Here is a 15,869-nt window from a genome sequence, read left to right on the forward strand (position 1 = left end):
CGCTGCCGTGTTGCTTTGTGTATTGGACTTTTTTTAATTACCTTGCGTGACTGCAACAAGAGTGAAGCCCATTTTCGGTGAAATTCCGGACTGTTTTCTCAAGAACGAGCCAAGTAACTGCTACCGTAGAACGAAGTATTGAGAAATGAATAGTGCAGTACGTTTTATGTTTCATAGCGAGTGTTAACGAGCTAGAACTTTAGGCACGGACATATTTTCACACGGACATGGGGTAAGGCTGGTGCAAAGTGCTGTATTTAGTAAGCAGCGTGCATTTAGCATTGTAGTGAACTATTTTTTTACTTATTACAGGCGTTACGACGTAAAGGTGTTTCCCGTGGACAAGTGGCGGACGCAGCCGAGACAAGCTTTCCAAGCTGGCCTATTCAATAGTGCTGTTGAACAACATATCGTGATCTTGGCAGGTCGGAGAATTACCTGGAGTAATGTTCCTGTTTTCCTTTACCTGAATGCTTCTGTTTTGTAGGCATCTCAGGCAGTTAAACGAAGCATAATCGGTTCGCGCTTCATGAGCAGCGCTTTTTTAAATTTTTTTCTCGACTATTGTGTGTGCTTGCTTTCGTGTTTGTGTTCGTATTCTTGCCACTATTAAGCCAGATTTCTTGTAAATTTGATATGCATAAATAAAAAAACTACAGAGACTCGGCGTGTTCTGTTGCTCAATTGTTTATAACAAGTCACGTAATTGCTTCGCAAAGTTGATGCAGTTTGTTTATTGTGTCTCGCGGTCCCATTTCTGTTTTATACATGTCATTGTACAAAACATTATTTAACGAGTGAGCTATAAATAAATAATGCGCACTCGTTAAATAATTTCCCGTACAATGTCATGTATAAAGCAGAAATCGAGCCGCGAGGCAACTCATAAAATAGGAATTGGTCATAAGGACTGGCCACAAAGCCAAAAATGTGCATGAAAATAGCCTGGGGTCCACCTATAGGCAATATCATGGCAACATACTTTGCCAAGCGTTGTCCAATATTGGCCTTCCAGAGCTTGGCCAATAGACCGATCCCACAGGCCGATCAGCGCATGCGCCGGTTTTCCGGAAGTTGCACCGCCGCCATCTTAATTGTAGTCAATCGGTCAACCAGACTACAGCCACTACGCAGTGGCCGCCGCTTTTTGAGTACTGCGAAGGAGCTTCGCGGACGTCTCTCCGATTTCACCAGCAAGAAAAAGTCGTCATGTGAGTATTTTCAATACCTACATTGTCTATTAATGGCAGCAGGCGAAGCGAATTTCGCTCATAAGTGCCTGCTACTCCTTCGTTTCGATGGGACTTCAGGACTGTCACCCGTTCATTACCTGTTGAGTACCGTTTTCATTCGAGTGATGAATATGTAAGCGGTTGTTCTGCGCTACTGTTTTTTTCGCATGTGCATCTCGGTGATTGCAACGTTTGTTTGCTCAGTGACGTGCTGTTGGGGACAGGCTTTATGTGCGGCGCCGAACCTTTCGTGTCTTATGGCACTTACGTGCACGAGTTTCGCGTTCAACATACAGCCTTTGGTAGCAATAATATTTGAAGTTCTTAATCTGGGTGGCGTTTTGATTTTAGTCCATCGAACGGCGCGGTCGCTATATTTTGAAAACTCTTGACTGTGTAGCGTTAAACAAGTGTCCCATGTTTCGCGCACGTGAATATGCATACGCGCCGCTCTCCATTAGCAGCTGTGATACGCATTCATCAGTCATTCGCGCTGGTCGGTTGAGCCGCATGTAAGGATACGGAGCCAACAAGGGACGTTATCTTACGCTGATAACCAGTGCAGTCTTTTTATCGCCTTTGGTATAGTTCCGATATAAAGAAAGGGAAACGTAGTAACCATACCAAAGGCGAAAACGAACGAGACTTCGCTGGTTATCAGCGTCAGATATCGTTTATTTTATGCGTTGGCGAGGGTCGTGGTGAGGGACTTTTGATGTCGAATCTCTCCCTCCCCCCCTTCCCCCAAGAAAAAAAAAGGAAGCATGGGCAATAGCTTTCGCATGCCAAGCCGCCACAGCGCCGTCACCTAATCTCGCTGGTTACGCCAGTGGCTATCAGCAGGCTGTGCTGCACGTATCAAAAGCCACGCGTTCGCGCGTTGTTAACAGTTTTGACCTCTGTATATGCAGTTACCAGAGAGCTGCAGGTTCGTGTGGTTGGAGAACGGCATCGTCTAGAAAACTGCATTCTTGCGGTACAGTGATGCATTTTTAAATAATCAATATTCTTTTCATGGATTGCGTTTTTATTATGGCTTTTGCCGTGCTCCTGCGTTATTTCATTGCAGTTATTTTTTTCCGTTGTTATAGCCTTATTTGCCATTTCTTTAACCTCATCTGTTGCTTACGGTCTTTGTAATAGCTACTTCGCTGAGCTTTTTTCTCTTAAGAGTATTTACTGTGTGCAGTATGTGCAACAGTGAAGATTATCTCAGCACTAGTAAAGCACAGTCCCTGCATGGGATTACTACCATGTGACTAAAGATTTGGTACTGATAAGGCCCTGAAAACAGCGCGAAAAACACGGTGTCAGGAAGTTCACAGGGCGAGCGATTTCTTCTCTTTTCTTCTCATGAGAACTACTGCTGCCTTTCAGTGTTTTTTGTGCTTGTTTGCATGATGCTATCACACCAACGAGTCCGCACGTCGTTACTACTCCTCATCGGGTACGAGCATCATGCAGTGGAGGCATATTATGTTATTAATACGTGCAGCTGGTTCATTGGCCTGGCTTTTGCGTGGCCAACGGGCACCGATTGACTGGCACTGCCCGGGGTTCTTTTATAGGAGTACGCAGCATGCAGATGTTTGTATGTTCCACCAATAGAGACATGGTAACGCCATGATAAAAATATGTAATCTAAGAAAGTGTATTGGCTTAGCAGAAAGGTTAGCTGGCTGTGTTCAGATTAAACTAACCTTCAGGCTCTGTTTTTTTTTTGCAGCTCCGTGTAATGCTGTGCCATGGCATCTGTATTACACAACCACAACAGTCAAGGGTGGACCTGCAAAACAAGCTCCCTGAACCCATACTTTGGAAAGGAGCACATTGTCAGGTATGCAAACTTAACTCGGCAGTCATGGTTCTCTAAAACTGATGAGTGCTATTTGGGAAAAGAGCATGCTGACACCCAAATGTTTCAGAAAGTGTAATGTTTCTTGAACTACTACTAGTGCCACAAAGCTCTACCCATCTTGTAGGCTCTTCTCTTAATTAAAGCGGTACGCTACAGGCTCAGTAACTTTGTTGATTGTGTGGTTTAATCCGCCGATGCAACGCAGGCGATGAGGCGCGCCGTAGTGGAGGGCTCCGTATTAATTTTGACCACCTGGGGATTTTATCGTGCGCTGGAATCTTGAAAACACGGGCGTTATTGCTTTTCGCCTCCATCAAAAATGCGGCCGCCGCGGCTGAGAATCGAACCTGCGTTCTTGCCCTCACCAGCACAACGCCTTAGGCACTGAGCAACCGCGACGGGTCTGAATAACTTTGTGTTTAGCTGGAAAATAACACCGTTCGTAGATTTCTCAGCTTTTATTCAATGGCCAACAACCCTTGATTGCTGAGAAATAAATAATTAAAGTGGCATTTCTCTCCCCCATTCCCCTCACATTATTTCGTGAAGTTTCAGACCACGTAACAACGCGCCCAGATCGAGCCGAGCCCGACTTTATACTCGATCGTCCCCATGTTTTTGAAAGCTTGTTCTCGTCGGCTATTACTTTCGTCACTCCCAATCACAAATTGCTTTTTAACACCATCTCGGTGTGGTGGCGTATGATCGAAGTCGGCTACTAAACCTCCTACCTTATTGGTGGGGCATGACAATGCCAGCGAAGTTTTCTGAGGAATGCCCAGGCCGTGCAAGAGAAGATGCTTAAAATACACACGGCGTGGATCAAAGAAGTTGACGGTTGTCTCGTTTCAAGTTGAGAGCGCTAATAATTCCTGCTTGTGTTACTTGTTTCATATATATATATATATATATATATATATATATATATATATATATATATATATATATATATATATATATATATATATATATATATGCAGTGGTGGTCTCTAGGTATGGTACGCTCTCATGTTCACCTGTATGCATGCATATTTCGACTGCACTTGTATGCAAGTGAAACATTCAACAAGGTAGAAACCGAAACAAACAAAGCCTACTGCTTAGGCTGAGACAACATACGTTATTGTGCTTACTAGCTGGGGTTTGTGCCTTTTAAAAGGTTCCCACATACATTTATGTTACTCTAAGTTGTCCCTACCTCAGTGTTTGTTTCAAAAGAACTGTTTGACAAGCCTCACCAAACCCGTTTCACCATTTGCAATTTGTGACGCCACAAAGTCTAAAGCTGGAAAATGTATAGGGCAGCAGTACCTTTTTTCATGTGTCTGGCATATTTGTGTTCACAGTACTCTAAAATACTGATACAGGCCAACTTGCTGTTACATAATCGGATGGGAATCAGCGGAACTTTGTCGGAAACACACAAGACACTGAGGAAACCCACGGCACACTGCTGACTATCAACTAAATTTTTACTGAAGGAAACAGGTATACACAAAGTTAAGCCGGAAGGGCATTGAAAAGGGAATCACGGATGCCTGCGGAGAAACTCTTTTTCATTGTTCAATAAGGCCACATGTGGCACGCAAACGCAGTGTTCTCCAGCTTCATCTATCGCCAAGGCTTCGATCATTTTACGTCCGGGCTTGTTTTTCTTTTTCCCGATAACAACAAGCTCCTGGAGGTTTTCTTTACACGTGCAGTCTCGAACGTGAAGGACGAGGTGGACGGATGGAGTTGTTTGAAGGGATGCAGCATGCTCTCGGGCCCTGTCGTTCAAGCAGCGGCCAGTTCGGCCGATGTAAACGGACCCGCAGTTGAGGGGTATTTTGAACACTACATTTTTGCAGCACTGAGTGTATCTGGTCCGACGTTTTTCGCAAATGGGTCTCTGCAGTTTTGCCGTACGTACACGGGTTCTCCCATGGCCTGAAAAAAAGTGGGGACAAAACATGGTTTCAGGATTTTGTTTTCCGCTTCCAACAAATCATACGGCATGCGCCGTCAGGTAAACAGTTATGCGATTTGCGATAAAAAAAACATCGGACCAGATTTACCCAGTAATGCAAAAATGAAATGTACAAAATACCCCTTAACTGCGGGTCCGTTTACATCTGCCGCTGCTTGAATGACAGGGCCCAAGAGCAGCTGCATCCCTTCAAACAACTCCGTCCAGCCACCTCGCCCTTCACGTTCTAGACTGGACATGCAAAGCAAACCTCCAGGAGATTGCTGTTATCGGGAAAAAATAAAAACAAGCTCGGACGTTAAATGATCGAAGCCTTGGCGATAGATTAAGCTGGAGAACACTGCGTCAGCGTGCTATCTGTGGCCTTATCGAACAATGAAAAAGGGTTTCTATGCAGGCATCCGCGACTCCCTTTTCAATGACCTTCCGTCTTAACTTTTTGTATATATGTGTGTTTCCTTCAGTAAAAATTCAGTTGATAGTCAACAGTGTGCCGTGTGTTTCCTCAGGGTCTTGTGTATTTTCGACAAAGTTCCACTGATTCTTATCCGAATATGTACCAACTAGCGTAGCTCCGAGCCATTTTGCTGTTACAATTTGAGGTCACTTTAGAATGAAGTTTTTACATATATGATTGCAGTAGACAGTCTTCTTAAATTTAGTTTTAGTTCTATATTTTCAGAACTGGCACAATGGACAAGAAAACTGGGAGTGTGCAAATTTGTGTAAGGAATGAAAAGGTGTTTATGCACAGGAATGTACTCATGCCAACTGTTCTAGCCAAGTGCAATTACAAAAATTTCTTCAGCTGTTTCTGCAGGCCTGAAAGTGGGATTATTTTTATTATGCAACAGTTAACTAGAGGGTGGAATGTGTAAATATATATTCTGGAAGAAAAAAGTCCTGCAAAGCATGTAAACGTGAACGTTTATTCTTCATGCAGGTACACTGAAAGTAAAGGCGCTAGAAAACATCGAGATGCTGGCCTGCGGCTTTTCACATCAGGCCACCTGCAAAAGTTGGTGTTTTCAACTGAAGACACCGCAGAGACCGTGGTGAAGGCACAAGTTCTGGCATCTATGGCAACACGGGCAGTGTACAGTGTTGGGGTGAAGTTGCTTAAGTGTGATGGGGAGCTTGTCAGTGGCAGCTGCTCATGTGTTGCTGGGAAAGGTGGTGTCTGCAAACATGTTTGCTGTGTTTTGTACGGGCTGATGCACATTGCGCAACATGATCTCGCTGAAGTACCAGATGCCATTGCATGCACTGAAGGTGAACGGCAGTGGTACAACCCGCGGGATCCAAAAAAAGTAACTGAGCAATTTCAACAGATTGTATTCTCCAAGGACACCACTGAAAGAATTAGTGATGCACCAAGGCTTCACAAAAAACGAGCAGCCTACTCATGCTTGAGAACACAACACTCGAATCTCTGAACACTGAGCCTCATAAACTTGCATGGCAACTTCAAAGAATGTGGGCTAGATTGCTTCGCAGACGTACTTGAAGCAAATGACTTTCTTCCCGAAAAACAAAGAAAAGTTGAGAGCCCCGGTACCGAAGATGTGGCTGGACTACCTGTAAGGTGGCTGGAGCGAGATAAACAGGGGAATGCTCTGCTGTCATACCCAGACGAAGAAGTTACAGCCGTAGAGGCAGCCACACGACTGCAAAGTGCTTGCCTCCTTTGGCATACGTATAGGGAGGGTCTGATCACTGCATCTGTAGCGCATAGAGTTTACACGTGGGTCAGGACGTGCCAAACCAAAATGGGGCCGCATGATCCCCGACGTCTCATCGCGGCAGTGGTTGGGAAAAAGAAAGGCAGGGCAACATTTGCCATGAAGCGGGGCCTGCTGTGTGAGCCTGAAGCCAGGAAAGCATTTCAGGACAAAAATGACAGCCACATGGAGCTTGAGGTGACTGAAACTGGCCTCTTCCTCTCTCGTCATCCCAGTTTTCTAGGTGCAAGCCCAGATGGGCTTGTGAAGTGTAAATGTTGTGCGCCAAGGCTGCTTGAGATCAAAGTGCCCCTAAAAATTGAAGATTTTGCCAAAAGGCAGTTGCATGCAGGGGAACTAAAAAAAAGCAGTGGCTATTACACTCAGGTGCAAGTGCAGATGGGTGTGACTGGTCTGAACACCTGCGTGCTGTTTGTTTACAGCAAGGAAGAGTGCCGACAAATCTCCGTGCCATTTGACCAGAGTTTCTTCACGGAATTCATAGAACGTTGCAATTTTTTTACTTCCAGATACTTGCTTCCCTACATTTCCAGTAACTGGTAAAGTAAAGCTAGAAATTGTTTTCACGCTTGTGCATGTGTTCTGTCATCCCATAAATACTTGAAGCCAGTAGAAGTAGTCCACCAGACTTTTGCTTCTGTGCTTGTTAATTACCTTTTCTGCAACGAAGATGTTTATGTACGAGGTTTGTGCATTTTTGTTCTGCGTTAACAAGAACGGTCTACCCTTTTTCTTTGTACACCATTCACGTGCATAACTTGTCCACGCTGGAGAAAAACAGTACAAATGAGCGCGAGGCCCTCCAGTGTGAAGCGCGTGTGCTTCACGCTAAGTTCGCGGAGGCATAGGCTTGCTTATTTATGCCACGAAGCACACGAAACAGCACTGTTGGCGTTATTGTTGCTACTAATATTCATAGCAATGGCTTCCGTGCTACTGTAAGGGCCGGCCTTGCTCCAGAACAGCAACTTATGTGGAATTGTAAAAAAATTCTTGGGGCACCTAAGCTTGCTTACGTACTGTGGAGGTAAAAAGCCTGGTGATACTTATTAACTGCTTCTTTACTGATACAGAGTATTTGTGTTATTTGTGTCTGTCTTCATTCCCGCTTCTTTGTATTCAATGTAATGTTACATTGACGGACTCTTTTGCTGCTGCGTTGTCTGTACTTCTCTTTTCACCTTCATTTTGAATTCATTGAAGGTGAATCAAACAAGCAGACTGGTAACACATGCCACAGCTTTCCATGAATCAGTGTTTTGTTGGACAGCGAGGCACCTGTTCACATGCCATCATGTTCACGTGTCACATGGCATGAGCTATTCGAACTTTTATCCCACCACTGCTAATGTGTAGGCCTGCGCTATGATGTGTTGTGACCTGTTTTTTTTATGGCCCTACTTTTTACCCACCACTGCTAGTGTGTAGGCCTGTACTATCATGTGCCTTCTGACCTGTTCTTTTTTTGTTTTCCTGAAGGCCCTACACAGTTTACGGGAAGCACGCAAACTATGTCAAATAAACCACTGTACTGGAGCACTATGTGGAAAATATTTTTAGACAACTGGTTCTTGCGAAACAGGCGGCTGCAGGCTTCCTGAAATTTACTCAAGCACTGTGTAACGCCGTTTCTCCACAGCTCCATTATTCTCCTGTAGCTGGTTTCTGTGCAGGAAATGATACACTCAACATAGCTTCAGGTTATCAATGAATGCTGTCACACCTTACAAGGCTAGGTCAGCCTGTTTATTAACCTTTCATGTTTGTGTTAAACCACAGCAGACTGGAAGCCTGGACACAAGGGGACAAGATGGTGATAGCCCATACAAGTATGCTTCTCAATGGGCAGCTATGGCCACGATCACGAGCTTTTACCCTATCGAAATAAAAGTATGTACCTATTCATTAAGACCGCCAGGCATGGGTTCACTTCGATTTTAATGGCAAGCATCAAAACATGCCGCTGTTTGAAATGGTGACAGAGATGAAGAGAGTATGGCTAATGCATAATGCACATCCATGACAGTACAGGTAGCAATGTGTTATGACAACAAAAAAGGGGGGTCAATACAGACAACACATCTTTTCATGCAAGTAGACGTAGTGCTCATGAAATGTAGAGAATAAGGGAATGGCCAAGCAAACAAAGCAAATAAACGTGAATACAAAACCTAGGCAGGGGCATTTCTTATGATGCTTGAATGTGCACGGGAAGGAGACGGACCTTCGTACGTGCCCTCCTGAAGGGAGTGGATTGCTCCTTGTTTTGGGCTAAGGTGAATAAAAAGGGTGGAGGGGCGGTGAGCAGTTCCTAGAACAGGCACAAAGGCCTTTGTCCTTCCCATTTCTGGCTGTGCTGCATGGCCAAAAAAGTAGCCAAATGTAGTGCAAGCGAACTGGCGCAGCCTATCAGCAGACATGCAGACTTCATTCACACCTGCTCACAGCAATGGTTCACCCACAAAGTTTGTCAAGCGTGCGCAAACATGCCACACCTTGTTCAGTTGTCCAGACATGCTGTTTAGAAACACCTGTGAGAGTATTCTGTAAGTCTTTATCCTCCGAATAACCCTTTCCACATGTATGCGCACACTTGCAATGAGCCTTGTCTCAGTTTCATCTGCTTCAGACAGTTGAGGCCGTCCTTCCATGAATGGCGGAATGTTCAAGTGCAGTGAAAGTTCCTTGCACTCTTCTTCGATGGTGAACCCCCTATCAGCCATCAAACTTCGCCCTGGTGAGAACTTTTCCAACACACCAGAAGCCTTTGTTAGGGCCTTGTCAGACAGCCTCCCAGGAGCAAGATCGGACACGAACATGACAAAGCCGTTCGGGCTGCACAAACTAACCCTTTTGCAGTATTGTGCTTTTTGTACGAGGAATAGGTCTCACTCTGCACACGGAATGACGAGGGGGTTTCGATGAAAATTTCGGTGCAGTCGAGGATGCCGTCAACAGTGGTGTAGCCCTTGTCAATGAAATCTTGTGGCCTGTACTTGTCGCACAGGTGGGGAGGCATCCAAGTTGGGACCTGAAAAAAAGAAGGAAAACTGGGTTTTCATATTTTTTACATTAATACCATCAGTGGCTTAGGAACGGGCAGGGGGAGTGGTCTTAGAGTGGTAGATCTATGCGAAGGATCTAAGACTACATCCTCAATGCACATGAATCTCCCCATTGCTCTTAATGTAAGATTTAAAAAGTCACCTTCTCCACCTTTGATGTTTGCCGCGAGTACTGGCATTGCTCTGCAGTAGAGACCGCAAAATGAGCCATCACAGCTTGTAACACTGTCAAATGAATCTACCAAAGCCCTAAAAATTAGCAAAAAAAACACCGGCACAGGAGAAGCATGCTGGGATAAGCATGCTCTCAACAAAAATTTTTTTGGAAGCATCGTTACATATAAATAAAATCATTTACTGCATTGGGCATGTGTTGTAAGACCCAGAAGGTTCATCGATTGATTTAATATGAGTTATAATGCACAGGCACTACATAGGTTATAAGGTGCACTGTAGTGGAGGGCTCCAGTTTAATTTGACCACCTGGGAACCTTTACCGTGGACCTAAATCTCGAACACGCGAGCATTTTCGCTTTTCGCCTGCGTAAAAAAAGCGCAAGCCACGGCCGGGAATCGAACCCGCATCCTTGGGCTTAGCAGCACAACGCCTCGGGCACTGAGCCACGTAGCAAGCCACAGAATAAAAAAAGTGAAATGAGTACATTTAAGGTGAGGCGACATGTGACATTGCTTCCAATAATTTTTAGCTGAGAGTGAGTGCTTGTCCCATTGTGCTTCCCCTGTGTTGTATTTTTCTGCTCTGGTTTTTACAAGCGTGCACTAACTTGCCTAACGATTCGTTTTACTGAAATCTACTTTAATTCAATCGATCGTCTTAGAATGCAAACACAAGGTGTTCAAGCTGAGCGATCTTGCAGTAAGCTTAAAAAAGCATTCCTCGGGGAATTAAATTACCTGTATGTTCTTAGCAGGTATCTTGACAGACAGAAAGGCAGTAGTGGGGGTCAATATTTCTGGCCATGAGGGAGGGCTGACAAACACCCCTTGAAATAGAACCCTGGCTACGCGACTGATCAGTGTACAGTTGGCCTTTTATACCTAAACTTCCAGCCCCCTTTCTCCCTTCCCATAAATGTTGCAATTTGTCGCGGCCATCACAGAGACCACAAACAAAAGGCAATGGAAAAAGATAACTGGTGCTGACATACCTGGCGAAGCCTGTTGTCCAAAAAATCCAGCCATGTTACCCAGATCCTCGAAACGGTTGACGTAGAAACGCCAAACCTGTACGAAAAACAAATTTGCAAAAAATGCACATCAGTAGTTTTCCGCAGCACAAACAAAAGAACCTACAGTTGCCGTGAAGATGTTATTGCAGAAGATGCTTAAACGGTACTGAATTCCCTTTGTTTAAGCATCTTGTTACTTCCAGTCATTTTCATTATAAACGACAAGTGAAAAAGTGCTGCATACCATTGCTGATATTTTGATGAACTTGCGAATACACAGCATGCTGCATTCAGTGCGCAAACTAACTAACAAAACCAGCTAGGCTCGGCAGGAACACTGAAATTTTGGCTTAAACTTTCGAATTTCTCAGTGAATGAAAGTTCGTTTGCTCCCGGACGAGCGCTAAGGGTAAAATACCAAATCTTTTGAATAAAACAAACTCGTATTTTGTCTTCATGGCTTCTTTAGGGCTGATTGGGTTCTGCTTGTTTCCCTCGCAGTATATTCATAAATAACTATATACACAGAATGCCCTCGTAAATGTATTGGCATGGTAACAGAGTTTCATTAGTCACTCCACTTGGACCTTATGCAAAGGCAAAAATGAGTACTGATGCAAAAAAAAACACACTTGAACGTTGGCAGCGTACCTGTACGCAAGGTCAAGGCCGTCAAGGCCCAGCCGTACCCTCATCAGGACGAGCACAAGCTGTGTCTTCAAAGGCAGGATAAAGTTCGGGTCCTCGTTCTCCGTTTCCTTCATCTGCCAAAACCGCAGCTTTTTCGCATCTGGTTCAAGTAGGGACCAAAAACTGTCGAATCACTTTCTGGATGTAAAGCCAGTGTAGTACCGCAGCTTCTTTTCATCTTCTACAAGGGCTTCATACGTGATGTCAATCTTTTGTGTAGCTTCAGCCTTGCACCTCTTGACTTTCTTCTGCATACAGGATAGCTCAAGCCGCAAGCACCTTTTCTTCTGCTGAAGGCGCTCACATAGCTTTTTTGCTTCAGCGTGGTCCTGTTGAGAGCGTTTTAGCTGGCGGTTCAGCTCTTCAACTTGCGCGTAAGCAGCTTCAGCTTTTTCTGCTAGCTCAGTTATTGTATCATTTTGGTCAGCAACTTTCTTAGCAAGCTGGTCATAGCTTGACTCTTGGCTGCAGTAGGCATGGTCCATGAGTAGAGTGCTTTGCTGTGGGGTGTCCTCACTGTCGCTGCTGCTACTAGTGATGGTAGAGCCTGAGACTTCTGGGTCGTGCTGGGGTGCCACAGTTGGACTGTTGGGAAGTTCCGGCTGTCAGGGGAAAATGAAAAAAAGAAAGCCATGTGTTTCAGTGATTTTTACAACACAGTGTGCAGCTGCAGGTGAGATTTCGTATACTGCATTTTATATACCTTCACACGAGTTTAAGTTTACTCGTCATCATAGCTTTTTTTACGCAGTAGCACAACCCTTAAGTAGCCATTGCCTGCATTAAGCCATAACAAAATATTCAGTGGTGCATATGCAACAACGTAATGCTATTTCTCTGCGTTGCTTGCGCTCAAATTACCTGTGTCCTTATCAGCTGTCGCCTCCTTTCCACCTTTTGCGGTCTCAGCGGGAAGATTGTGGGCACTCTGTTCATGTAAGTCTTTTTTGCTCCTTCGAAGTGGGCACCGCCTACTCGGTGTCCCGTGGTAGGGGTAAACTTGGAGAACCTGAGCACAAAAAGTTCTAGCATTATTGCGTACATATGACACACTGAACATCACCTACTGCGTTTTCAGGTTCCTTTTAAATGTCCAGTCTGCATGCTACCACTGCGAAACAGTATCACTTCCTCTTGATTAACGTACAAAAAGTTCCATATCAGTCAAGGGCAAATGACAGATGGAATTTTAATTTTCAGCCTTACTCGACACCGCCACACACACGTAAATTATACAGCTGTTTGTGCCACTCATCTGCATAGGTGCAGCAAAATCGGCCGCGTGCATGCGCCAGATAACTATTTTGCGGAAAGGACGAGATTACAGAGGCACCGTTTGCTTCGAGGGTGATCCGCGAAAGCTAATCGCCCTTTGGCACTACGAGTTCTGGCTAAGTTGTTGCAAGCGTGCCGTGAAGTACGTTACGTCGTTTCTAAAAAGTAAGGTTTCGAGGTACGGTAGAACTATTACGAGAGCCTCGTCTTGCCTTCCCCTTATGCCTGCATGCTTGCCACTTGCGTTGTAAAAAAAACGCAAGCCACGTACGCGGTGCTGCACTTGCGCAACATGAAAAACTAAAAGACCTCAGCACTACAACTCGTAATAATAGAGAGGTTTAGCATATCGTTACCGTGTTTCGTAGGCAGTTTTAGCATATCGTTACGGTGTTTGCGTTACCGTTTCCCGCGTTACCGGAAGCGCTGGCGACGGTGAAGCCTGTGCCGGTAAGTTACCGTTCGCGGTAACTCTCGCGCTGCGCAGTCTACTCTCGCAAACACGGTAACGATATGCTAAAACTAGTACGCAGCGATAAAAAAAACGCTAAAATAAGGAAGATGCGCTAAAACATGACCGGCATGCACAACCGCGAGCAGCGGCTGAGCTATCCGGTAAGAGTATACGCAGGCAGAGTGAGCAAAGATCATATTCTTTGGTATGCTAAGCTTCATGATTACACATTCAGATAAAAGAAACCACCGCAATACGCTTATTTAATTTCAAATCGGCACCATACATTTAATAAGATGTCTTACCTGCCGCCCCGTCCAGCCCTGTTGATACGCTGAATCCACGTCTCCCGAAGCTTTAGCTCTTTAGGAAAGACGTAGAAACTCAAGCCTTTATCCCTTGTGCTGTTGTTGTAGCATCCAGGAACACAGCACGTAAATCTTCCCATCGTAAGACGGCTCCACACGACCGAAAAATCTCTCGAAAACGGCACGCTCAGGCACTCCGGCTGGCTGGTGCGCACGGACGACTACAAGTACCGGCATGCACCGCGGCTGCCGCGGCAGCGGTGGCGTCGCGAAACTGGCCTGTGGGATCGGTCTATTGTTGGCTTGTCACCTTTCCCAAGCGCCAGCCAATGATGGTGGCGGAGGTATTGCCAAGCTCGGACACATTGGCCACTGATGATTTGCCATGCTTGGTATTGGCAATTTCTGCTGCTTGGGTATCAGCTGGTACGATCTCGTTGGTTAAATTCGCTGCTGTTCCAAGCGAACACCGTACCAGCAGAAAACAGCTGACCTCAGCTGTGAATTTAACCATAAAGTAGCTGGTGCTAGCACACATTTCGTCTCGTGTATGCATTTCTGAACGATGTCGTTACTGCACCAAATGAACCTAAAGTTGTAGATCGAACTAGAGCTACGTCATAACGGAGTGTTTCCTATTAGCATATTGTTTCAACATAGTCGCATCCTCGCCGTTTGCTAACAGCGTGTATGACGACATTTACCGCACAAAGGAAACTCTAGTGTAACGATTTTGTCTTTTCCTTCAGTCTACTGACGATATTGTACGTAAACAAACCACCGCGTACTGATTTTATCAAACCAACAGCGCACGTGCGTAGTCCTTCACGGGTCAAAGGGTAGTAATCATAATTGCACACTGTTGGAGCAAGCTTCGCATCACTTCGCAAGGGAGTTTAAAAATTGAAGCGGTGCCTTAGCGCATCACCCAGTTTGAAAGCACGAATTTGATGAGCTGAAACGGGGCAGATGTAGAAACACACATCATAGCTGCGACACAATACCGCAGAACTTCCACACACAAAAAAAAGGAAAACGTTCAAAGCAGTTGCCCTGGCGCATCACCGATATGCACTCCAAGCACGCACCAACTGATAAAATAACAAAACGAACACGCACACAAACGCATCCTCGAACACAAATCCTGTCCACCGGGCCCTAACGCATCACCCACTTCACGCACGTATGTTGACGTCGACGCAAATCCCCAACTGATCACCTGAAACAAGGCGTCATCTCGAGCATCGCCTCCTCGGCCTCCTGTATCGATGTCTCGAGATTCCGCCGCGATTCCGCGCCGCCGCTTCTCGTAAAACAAACGCCAAGCATGCCACCGAACTCCCAGCCACAACATCGGCTCACGCTGCTTTTCGTAAACAGAAAAAAAAAATTATGTGGCGTTCGCTTCGTCTGTTTTTTTTTATTTTTGTTATGACGTCACGGGCTTTTGTGGCTCCACCCATTAGAAGCGGATTTTTTTTATTTATGACGTCATGGGTCTTCGTGGCTCCGCCCATTGATTGCGCAGCAGGATCAAGTGCTTCCCTCGGCGTGGCGTCGTCGTCGCTGTCGTGTCGGCCTAGTGTGTCTGATACGACCAAGCGACCAAACAAACTGTGGTGACTGGAGTTCACGTTGACGTCGCTCGAGTCGCTAACGTGGTATAACGTCACAAAGTTTGTTATGGGGCCCTATTCTCGACTGCACAAATTGCCGGCATTTCACTCGTGTTTTTTTTTTTTTTTTTTTTTGCGTAAGCACGACGTAAGCAATCAGTGACGTGCTGCACGTATAGCTATGACGACATGCAGTGTAATTTAAGAGTCACTCATAAAGATCGCTACCAAGGCATCAAATATTGTGCAAGAAAGATATAAAAACACTTGGCATGTACTGTAAAAATTAAGACTAGTGTAGCCGAGGCTGACAAAAAAAACACACATTTCTGGTGGTCAAATTTGGCGTCAACACCACAAGGCGATCGACTAACGTTGATCCAAAAGCGAGCGAAAGACGGAATATCGAGCTAAAGAACATCACACACTTTTTTACCTTATCTATTTATTTCTTTCAAACGCTTTTAGTA

General features: G+C 45.2%; 2 pseudogenes across 1 annotated transcript; one reads left to right on the forward strand and one right to left on the reverse strand.

Annotated features, from left to right (window-relative positions):
* The first annotated feature begins 2,582 nt into the window (after positions 1-2,582).
* Positions 2,583-7,414, forward strand: LOC144168148 (uncharacterized; annotated as a pseudogene). The gene is made up of 2 exons (XR_013322164.1): positions 2,583-3,069; positions 6,003-7,414. The product of XR_013322164.1 is annotated as an uncharacterized LOC144168148 (transcript).
* Positions 7,415-9,105: 1,691 nt separating this feature from the next.
* LOC144168155 (uncharacterized) lies at positions 9,106-14,076 on the reverse strand (annotated as a pseudogene).
* Positions 14,077-15,869: the final 1,793 nt, after the last annotated feature.

Source organism: Haemaphysalis longicornis, unplaced genomic scaffold (assembly GCF_048455015.1).
Source record: "Haemaphysalis longicornis isolate Haplotype H1 unplaced genomic scaffold, Haemaphysalis longicornis Haplotype H1 scaffold_1, whole genome shotgun sequence".
Lineage (NCBI taxonomy): Eukaryota > Metazoa > Arthropoda > Arachnida > Ixodida > Ixodidae > Haemaphysalis > Haemaphysalis longicornis.